This window comes from Crinia signifera, chromosome 4, assembly GCF_055691185.1.
Source record: "Crinia signifera chromosome 4, ASM5569118v1, whole genome shotgun sequence".
NCBI lineage: Eukaryota > Metazoa > Chordata > Amphibia > Anura > Myobatrachidae > Crinia > Crinia signifera.
Window position 1 is genome coordinate 311,259,480 of NC_139220.1, and position 11,422 is coordinate 311,270,901.

An 11,422-nucleotide genomic window follows, 5' to 3' on the forward strand; every position below is an offset into this window, starting at 1 on the left:
TATATTATTCCACAGTGCCCCCAGTTCTTATTATTCCACAGTGTCCCCAGTTCTTATTATTCCACAGTGTCCCCAGTTCTTATTATTCCACAGTGTCCCCAGTTCTTATTATTCCACAGTGTCCCCAGTTCTTATTATTCCACACTGTCCCCAGTTCTTATTATTCCACAGTGCCCCCAGTTCATATTATTCCACAGTGCCCCCAGTTCTTATTATTCCACAGTGTCCCCAGTTCTTATTATTCCACAGTGTCCCCAGTTCTTATTATTCCACAGTGTCCCCAGTTCTTATTATTCCACAGTGTCCCCAGTTCTTATTATTCCACAGTGTCCCCAGTTCTTATTATTCCACACTGTCCCCAGTTCTTATTATTCCACAGTGCCCCCAGTTCATATTATTCCACAGTGCCCCCAGTTCTTATTATTCCACAGTGTCCCCAGTTCTTATTATTCCACAGTGTCCCCAGTTCTTATTATTCCACAGTGTCCCCAGTTCTTATTATTCCACAGTGTCCCCAGTTCTTATTATTCCACACTGTCCCCAGTTCTTATTATTCCACAGTGCCCCCAGTTCATATTATTCCACAGTGCCCCCATTCTTACTTACGATATAGGGGTTGATTCCAGTTCACTCAGAGTGAACTGAATTTGGCCCCTGCTCCTCACAGCCAGGTGCCACAAAAAAAGCCCAAAGGCTTCTATAGAGCAAAGGCAATCTGACGATGGCGTTAGCCATCGCACCAAACACTGGAATCTATCGCATTCCGGGCTTGGCGCATTTGCGGAACATGGCCAAACCTCGGAAAGCTCCATTTTCCAAGATTTGCCCGCTTTCACACATAGGCTGATTCAGAATTGTACCCAAACCCAATGGTCTGCGTACAACTCCAGTAACAGAAGAACTGAGCATGTGCAGAACATATCCTGCTTCTTCGTGTGTAGTGTCCCCTGAGTGACAGGCCTTTCAAGGCGGGGAGGTGCTAAGCAGCATTCCTAAAATTGTGGCTAGCATCACCATGTTTTGTGGGAGTGCGGAAGCTAGATTATGCACCTTGTGACACAGATTTACTGGCCTCGGCTCTCGGTCAGAGACAGACATCTGGCAAGATTCTCCCTGATCTGGCCTTTCACACATCCAAACCTGATCAAAGACTCAACAATCCATCAACAAAGCCTGAAGTCCACAAGACCTCAAACCTTTTGTATCAAAAAACTGATGAGAAGAAGTAAAGGAATTTCAGCGTTGTCACTGGAAATGTAATAAAAGCACCGTTAGCTGAGAGCTATAACATATCTAGTGTATAAAATACATATACAAGTTTCTTTGACGAACCAGACACAATGACCTTGAAGCCTTATTAGATGAAACGCGTTGGTTATTGCTCAACCTCCTCCAGCCAGTAAGATAAGCTACCTCTTGATCCTTTTTACATGTATCCAGTATTTTTAGATCTATTATACTGGTTTTATTGTCATCCATTTTTATTTCTTGTTCCTCCATTTTTTATACATGCTGTATTTGTCTTAATAAATCCACTTTGGTTATTTTAAACACAGTATTTTTACACTATCTAAAATGGTCATATTAAGGTCATTGTATCTGGTTCATCAAAGAAACCTGTATATGTATTTTATATACTAATGATATGATGTATGACACCAGTGGTTGCTGAACCCCTATCCATTTGCATATAGTTTAATTGTAACTTACCACTACTTTTTTAATTAGGGGATAGCTGACGACCCTTGGTGTAAGGGAGTGTATACATTTATCTTTCTACTGTTTTTGAAAAAAGCATCATTGGTGCAATGATGGACATGAGGCGGGCACTAACCATTGGCAGTGTAGTTTGTTATATCACCCAGGTTCAAAACTCATTTAAGCAGGTCAACGTTTCTGTTCCTGAGAACCATTTTCAAGACACAACGACAAAGATAAACTTCCAACAGGTCTGGACATCTGGTGGCCAGCAGACCCACTACTGACCTCCCAGGCCCGCCCTATATAGCCCAAAACCTTAAGTAGCTAGAATAGGGCGGCATGCGTTGCCCACAAATATCATCAAAAAGTTTTATCTAACCATCATCAAGAAGTCACGGACCGCATGCGTTCCACGCACCTCGATGTGCCATGCCATATGCGTGTGTCGCCATTACCGGAAGTCGTGGAACAGCATGGGTGTCATCATCTCCGGGCATAAGAGGTTGTGCATACCACTAGAAGCATACTTCCCTTACTGGCCCTGGAAACACCAGTGAAAAGCATGTACCCACTCACCTCCTGTATGTGGGCAGTCAGCTTACTGTACTTTAAATGAGACACAGGTATTAATCCTACTTCATAAAGACCTACAGTACTGCAGAGCCCGGTTCCAATTTGTTCGCAACGTCAATGTTCACACAGCTGAGCATTTACTAGTAGACTGTGCACACGCCCCAGTTCTCTATCGAAGCCGCCTGCAATCAGCAGCAATAATATAGTGCAATGGATAGTTTGAGGAGCGCCGGGGACTGGTCAACAGCATGCTGTGTATGTTGTAGTGCCTCAACGCCAGGAGTGCAAGTATGGCGGTACGGGGTGGTACGGCGTACCGGTAAAACATATTGTGATTCCCTCACTGTGACTGGCTGCCTGTCAGCCAATCAGAGCTCACGGGCTGGCAGCCAATCAGGAGCCAGCCCGCGAGATGTGATTGGCTGACAGACAGTCACAGCCAGTGACGCCGGGGACGTAGATGCGCTCTCCTCCCCGCCAAATGAACACACTCACTGCACAGAAGCAAGCAGCGGCAGCAAGGGACTGGAGGGGGAGAGGACACACGGACACCAGAAGACAGCCAGCACTGCAGACACATAGGGTGAGCTGTGCTGATGCTGCTGGCTTATTCTGGCACTGTGGGGGCATTTATGTGCAGCACTGGGGGCATACCTAGCACTGTGGGCATACCTAGCACTGTGGGGGCATATGTGTGGCACTGTGGGGGCATACTTAGCACTATGGGGGCATATCTGGCACTAGGGGCATATGTTAGGCACTGTAGGGGCATACTTAGCACTGTGGGGGCATATCTGGCACTAGGGACATACTTAGCACTGTGGGGGCATATGTGTGGCACTGTTGGGGCATATCTGTAGCTGAGGGCATACTTAGCACTGTGGGGCACTGTGGGCATACCTAGCACTGTGGGGGCATATGTGTATCACTGTGGGGGCATATGCATGGCACTGGGGGCATACTTAGCACTGTGGGGACATATCTGGCACTAGGGGCATATGTGTGGCACTGTGGGGGAATATGTGTGGCACTGTGGGGGGCATACTTAGCACTGTGGGGGCATATCTGGCACTGGGAGCATACTTAGCACTGTGGGGGCACTCTGGGCATACCTAGCACTGTGGGGGCCTATGTTTGACACTGGGGGCATACTTAGCACTTTGGGGGCATATCTGGCACTGTGGGGGCATATGTGTGGCAATTTGGGCATATCTACACTGAGTGGGCATATGTGTGGCACTGTGGGGGCATATGTGTGGCACTGTGGGGGCATATCTACACTGTGGGGGCATTTGTGTGGCACTGTGGGGGCATATGTTTGGCACTGTGGGGGCATATGTGTGGCACTGGGGGCATATGTGTGGCACTGTGGGGGCATATATATTTGTCTCACTATGGGGGTAAATGATATCTGGCACTGTGGGGGCATATATGTGCACAAGCCCAAACAGAAATGTCATTGTGTTTTAAAGTTTTGTCATGTAGCCACTCCCCCTCGTGGCATATGACCACACCCCCTAACCACAACCATTTTTCAGCGCGCGGCACAGTACCACTAAGACATTTTTTTTACTTGCACCACTGCTCAACGCACTTCAATGCGGCTCAGAAAAAGAAAGAATGAGGCTTCATCTGTACTTATTTATTATTTATTTATTAGCAGTTTCTTATATAGCGCACACAGATGCTACAGCACATATTTACACAGAATATTTTTTTTTGGGAGCCAATTAACCTACCAGTATATTTTTGGATTGTGGGAGGTAACCGGAGTACCCGGAGAAAACCCACACAAGTACGGGGAGAATATAAAAACTCCTCACAGGTAGGGCCATGGTGGGTATTGAACCCACGACCTCAGCGCTGTGAGGCAGTAATGCTAACCATTACACCATCCGTGCTGCCCATACTTACCTCTCTAATCTACAAATAAAGATTAGAAGATTACAACTATAGTATATTAACGGATCGTTGGAGGAAACCGGAGCACCCAGAGGAAACCCACTCACGCATGGGGAAAATATACAAACTCCCAACATGGATTGAACTCATGACCTCAGTTCCGTGAGGCCGTAATACTAACATTACACTGTCTGGTCTGCATGAAGATGTCTTCGCACAACTGACTATGAGATTGTTATATTATATGTATGTTATATATTTACTACTTTTTCTGTTAATGATCTGCAAAGTGTTATACCGTCTGCTGCTGCCTAATCAGGAATATCTGAGCTATTCACTTGGCCTTGGATTTTCCAATAACATGTTATGACATATAGATCTATGGATTTGACAGACACCATCCTTTACAGCTCTACCTATAGTCCCGCCCCACTATTGGACGTAGGTGACAAAGATCATAGCAAGGTCTCTGTCACGTCTCTGTCAGTTTAAAACTTTGCAGCAGCAGCAGCAGATGTGAGCCAGACATTGGGAGACCAACTTTGCTGTCTCATAGATCATCCCAGATCATGAGAGGAGCTCTAGCAGTTATCCTGTCCGCCATGATTCTGGAGACCGGTAAGTGACCAAATCTGATTGTAGGTCATAAAGATTTTCCCCGATTTCTTAGCTGTTAGTTGGGCGTATAATTACAGACATTTATATAGGCCATATTATTAATGTCAAAATATACAAAAATGGGGATTTCCAACCACGGGCGCAAGATGGATTGTAGTCTCTGGGTCTTCCTAGGTTCTCCTCAACGGTTTCTCGACCATATGGGGAAAATTCAAAAGGAAAGATGGTGGTTACTACTGACCATCCCAGGAACCCACTACACCGAACACAATGAATATTTTTTGTGAAGGAAAGATAAGCGTACCCTACTTACAGTAGGCAGGGCAGCGTAAAGGCACGTAACGGTTTATTTTCTTCTTTCTTTTTATTATCTTTCCTTCCCAGGACTCACTTTCGTGGCATATTCCTTGAATGTTGTCAGCAACACGTGTAGCTGGAAGAAAGTGCAATATATAGATTTATACTATGTTGACCATATATCAGAAAAATCAAAACACCCTGTGATTTGACGGATGAAGAAGTGGTGATTGGATCGTACCTAACTCACCAATAGTATAAGCAAGGTAGAAATATAGAGGTTTCTTTCACTCAGAGAGATTATTCTTCCATCTATAAACCATAAATATAATGGCGTACCCCAACTCACGTCAAAAGATGTTTCTTTACATGTGTTCTTTATTTGGTGGGGCTCGATTTTGATCAGATGACCATATTTCTCTCCAAATGGTGTAGTGATAAGTAAAACAATATAATAAAAATTGTGTTAGATCAGATTCATATACCTCCATGAATTTAGAGGTATAGGAATATTAGTAAGGGATGTTCAAATTAATGTGACCAGAAGGTACTCATATCGTACCATAACTCACACGTGATGGTGCAAAACAAAACTTGTAAAGGTTGCTTTTTGTGGAAGGGGACTCCCTCCACCGTGATTCCTCTTGTGTTATTTAAAAGGGTAAAGATGGGGAAGTATATACCGAGAAAGATGGGGTCTCTGAAAAAGCTTTATTGGCGTACCCAAACTCACAGTTATACAGGCGTTTTCACCACATATAATGGTATCTTTTAATCCTTGACATGGGGATCTCTGTAGCCAATATATCACTCCAAAATATTCCAGAAATAGTCTCTTCAAAATTTATTTTATTGTACGAAAGCAGTAAAACCCCTTCATCCCAACAATGAAAGGATCCCAAAAATACCCAAACCCAAGACGGTGTCTTGAAAAAGGTGTTGCAGACACCGAAACGCATTGACTGATTTCTGTGGAGAGTGAGCAGCCATCATCCTTTCCTTTGGACGCTTTTCTGGATTTTTGTATGTATTTTAGGTAATTTTTTTAAAAGCGATTTTTATTCTGTTTTGTATTTTAACTTTTTGGGCTACCTTGGGACTCATTGTGGGAAGTCCTTTGGGTATTTTTGGGATCCTTTCATTGTTGGGATGAAGGGGTTTTACTGCTTTCGTACAATAAAATACATTTTGAAGAGACTATTTCTGGAATATTTTGGAGTGATATATTGGCTACAGAGATCCCCATGTCAAGGATTAAAAGATACCATTATATGTGGTGAAAACGCCTGTATAACTGTGAGTTTGGGTACGCCAATAATGCTTTTTCAGAGACCCCATCTTTCTCGGTATATACTTCCCCATCTTTACCCTTTTAAATAACACAAGAGGAATCACGGTGGAGGGAGTCCCCTTCCACAAAAAGAAACCTTTACAAGTTTTGTTTTGCACCATCACGTGTGAGTTACGGTACGATATGAGTACCTTCTGGTCACATTAATTTGAGCACCCCTTACTAATATTCCTATACCTCTAAATTCACGGAGGTATATGAATCTGATCTAACACAATTTTTATTATATTGTTTTATTTATCACTACACCATTTGGAGAGAAATATGGTAATCTGATCAAAATCGAGCCCCACCAAATAAAGAACACGCTACGTGTGTAAAGAAACATCTTTTGACGTGAGTTGGGGTACGCCATTATATTTATGGTTTACAGATGGAAGAATAATCTCTCTGAGTGAAAGAAACCTCTATATTTGTACCTTGCTTATACTATTGGTGAGCTAGGTAGAATCCAATCACCACTTCTTTATCCGTCAAATCACAGTGTGTTTTGATTTTTCTGATATATGGTCAACATAGTATATATCTATATATTGCACTTTCTTCCTGCTACACGTGTTGCTAACAACATTCGAGGAATATGCAGCGAAAGTGAGTCCCGGGAAGGAAAGACAATAAAAAGAAAGAAGAAAATAAACCGCTACGTGCCTTTACGCTGCCCTGCCTACTGTAAGTAGGGTACGCTTATCTTTCCTTCACAAAAAATATTCATTGTGTTCGGTGTAGTGGGTTCCTGGGATGGTCAGTAGTAACCACCATCTTTCCTTTTGAATTTTCCCCATATGGTCGAGAAACCGTTGAGGAGAACCTAGGAAGACCCAGAGACTACAATCCATCTTCTGCCCGTGGTTGGAAATCCCCATTTTTGTATATTTTGCTGTATTTTGGTTATTGGGTGATAACTGGGGGTCAGTACAGTCCATAGGCAGCATAGCGCCATCACAGGTCATTTCCTATTTTCTCGAGAGTCATATTATTAATGTAAATATATTTATTGGAACATTGATAAAGTCAATAAAAAAAAAAAAGTTTCTCCATTTACAGTAACTCATCTTTGGGTTATTGAGCCAACTAAGAAACGTGCAAAAGCATTTTTATCTGAGTCAACATCTTCTGTTCTGGCAAGAGGCCGAAAGTTTCGCTTTTTAGGTGAAAATAATGAAACCTATGAAGATGCTCCGATCTAGTTATATTATTTTATTTATTTATTTATTAACAGTTTCTTATATAGCGCAGCATATTCCGTTGCGCTTTACAAAGGGGACAGTGATACAACAAAACAGGGTATTTACAGACAGTCAAAATGTAGGAGGGCCCTGCTCGCAAGCTTACAATCTAAATTATGTCAGAATGTCTTAGAGTGGTTCATTAAGATACTTTAGCTTAGTAAATGAGAGTACGAGCTTGTCCTAGTACAAAGTGACTGACTTTGGCGTACACAAATCCCTGATAATTGACCAATTTTTATGGTCACAATGGTGAATATTGTGTGTTTTCTCCTGAACGTGTTTATAATAGAAGAAGCACAAATACTCTAAATGGAATTTCAGTGACACTGTGTGATATATAACGCTGCCTTTTGGCAGCTTATTCAGATCTGATCGCAGTACAAATTTGTTCTCAAAATAGACAAAACCATGTGCACTGCAGGTGGGGCAGATGTAACATGTGCAGAGAGAGTTAGATTTGAGTGAGTTATTTTGTTTCTGTGCAGGGTAAATACTGGCTGAATTATTTTTACACTGCAATTTAGATTTCAGTTTCAACACACCCCACCCGAATTTAACTCTCTCTGCACATGTTACATCTCCCCCACCTGCAGTGCAGCATGGGTTTGCCCATTTTGAGAACAAATTTGTACTGCGATCGGGTCTTAATAAGGGCCAAAAGGCAGTGATACAACAGTTCACAGAAGAACCTCATTACCTTTTCACTAGTAATGTCCTACCAACCTTCTATATAACAGGACAACAGCACATATGGAGTAAAGCTGATTATATTTTTCGTAACTTTAATGTTTTGTGACAGTAATGCCAATTAAGTATAAAAAAAAACCTGCACTGTTTTTGAAATCTATAAAAAAATAATAAAAAAACACTATTTAGCATTTTTTGGAGCACTGTGAGTGCGGTATGTTTTGTCTTATCAATAACAGTGTCTGGTTGTCAGATCTTGCTAATTCCATCCCAGTGAGGAGGTAATTGGATTGATGCTGCTCTCTTTGCAGTGCATATAAAAATATAGATAATCCTGTGTACATAAATAAGAAATAACAGTTGCAGTCTGTGATTGTAAAACAGTAACTGTTACAAAAAGTATTAGAAGTAAAGGTGCCCATACACGATGTGATTTTAACATGCGTTTTGAACTTTTAAAGTTCAAAACGCATCGCATTGGTTACACTCGCACCGTGTACCTGCGGGGAAGCGATGCATGTCCCCGCGGGTACAATATTGTATAGTCAAAAAGTATGTGCAGGCAGTACTTTATGTGCTACAGTACATCACATCACTTTTGTAGTACATGCGATGTGATGCGATGTCCATTAGGTAACTATACACTTTAAAAAGAAAATGGCAAAAATCGCATCGCAACAGTACAGTACTGTACATCACATCGCATCGCCTACAAGGGCCAAAATCGCACGGCACCTTGAAGTTCAAAACGCACAGCACGTTAAAATCGAAACGTGTATGGGCACCTTAACAGTGTAAATTGTCTAATGTATCACTTTACATATCACTTCTGTTTATTGACAGAAAAACAGTTTTGCCTCCCCTGTAGGGCCCCTTACACTTGTGAGATTTTGTCAGATTTGACCCAATTCAGGTGGAGTGGATCAATTTATCTGACAAAATTTGATGTGCTTGTCTGACAAAATCTTATGTGCCTGATGTGTAGGACACAATGCACAATCCCGTGTCATTAGGTATAACCAAGAGATTGCAAGAGATTGATCCTCCAGGTCCAATATGTTGAACAATAAGTTGGACAACTGTATGCTGGGAACATGATTGGGCTGCATTACGGCATATAATTATGCAAAAGATTAGCCAATATATTAACAGTTAAATACATTACAGTGTATTATGATGTAATAAACAAATACATCTAATGTTTAGAAAAATAAAATCAATTGGTTCAATAATAACAGGTTTCAAAGATGTTGCACATACAGATGGGGCAGGTCCCATCTTGGCAGGGGATGGCGACGCCAGCCGCCATCCCCCACCAGCGCCATATCGATTGCGATAAGGGGACGCGCGCGCACGAGAGGCGCGCGTCCCCTTCCGACGGCGCTTCCAGCCGCTCCCCCGGGTCACCGACGGCTTGTCGTCGGTAACCCGGGGTCCCCGCCACCTGCCCGCACCTCCCCCTAAACCTGTACGTCTCCCTGAGGCGGAGACGGACAGGGTTCCCGTCGCCCCGCTGACGGAGATTGAAACGCGCGTGCGCGTGAGACGCACGCGCGTCTCAGTCAGGTGGCTGGCCAGGCTGCTGGCGGATCGCCAGCGGTGACATTCTGGCGATTCGCCAGCAAGGAAGAGGCCTGCCCCATCTGGACAGTATTGTCTTCTTATTTTTTAATGTTGTGTTTTGAGTTCAGTTTTATACAAACCACTTGTGATTGATGTCCGCTATTATTAGACTGTTAAATTGGGCCAATAAGCACATAAAAAGGAAATAAAGTATTGCTGATCAATCCTGTCTAGTAATTAACACAGTGATTGGCATATATGTACTGCTGGACAACACTCATAGAATGAATAACCTGTTATTATTGAATCAATGTTCTTGATTTTATTTTTCTAAACATTAGATGTATTTGTTTATTACAGCATAATGCGCTTCAATGTATTTAACTGTTAATATATTGGCTTATCTTTGGCATAATTATATGCTGTAATGCAGCCCATTCATGTTCCCAGCATAGGGGATGCAAAACTGTTTTTGAGACCACTTCATGTTTAAAATAAACTGCCACAAGTATAGACAATAAACAGAAGTGTTTTAAATACTGCACCTAAAGAACAGAGTGTAACGCATTGTTACTGAACTTACTGGAGCATTCAGTAAAGAGTTTGTTGGACACATAGGTGTGCATTATTCTATTAAGGGCAAACAAAAGGGATTTACCCTGATTTTTTCCCCATGTTTTTATTCTTGGTCACTTCAATTACAGAGCATCCTCTCCAAAAAAAAACACGTTCAGGAGAAAACACACAATATTCACAATTGTGACCATGAAAATGGGTCATGTACTCTTTTTTACTATGATAAAGTACATTAATGAACCACTCTAAGACATCCTGACATAATTATAACTAGATCCAGTGGCGTAACTATGAATTGGGCGCCCCCCCCCCGCCGTTAATGGGGGGCGCCCCCCGCCGCACCCCCCGCCCACAGCCTTACCTGTCTTGCTGGTCCCGTCCCGGCTCCCTTGCTGGCTTCATTCTTCTGCTAGTGAGACGGACCACCACAAAATGTCCGCCCCCATACAGCAGACAGTTTCAGAATGAAGCCAACAAGGGAGCCAGGACGGGACCAGTGAAGTCAGGTAAGGCTGCGGGCGGCGGATTGGCAGGCGGCAGATGGGCGGACGGGAGGGGGCTAACTATAGCACCACAGCCCCCCGGCGCCCACACATGCACAGCGCCCCCCCGCGGCCGTGGGGGCTGCGGTGCTATAGTTACGCCTCTGACTAGATCAGAGCTTCTTCATAGGTTTCATTATTTTCACCTAAAAAGCTAAACTTCAGGCCTCTTGCCAGAACAGAAGATGTTAGCTCAGATCAAAAAGATTTTGCACGTTTCTTATTCAGGTCAAGTCACAACTTTTCCACACTAGGCGATTTTGAATATCTCAATTTAAATTTTTTCACTCCGCCCTATTCTACATGAAGATGTTCCTTGTACAGTATTAAGGCTTTGGTACAGAAGTCAGAATGAGTATGAATTTGGTCTTGTCAGAGAGGAA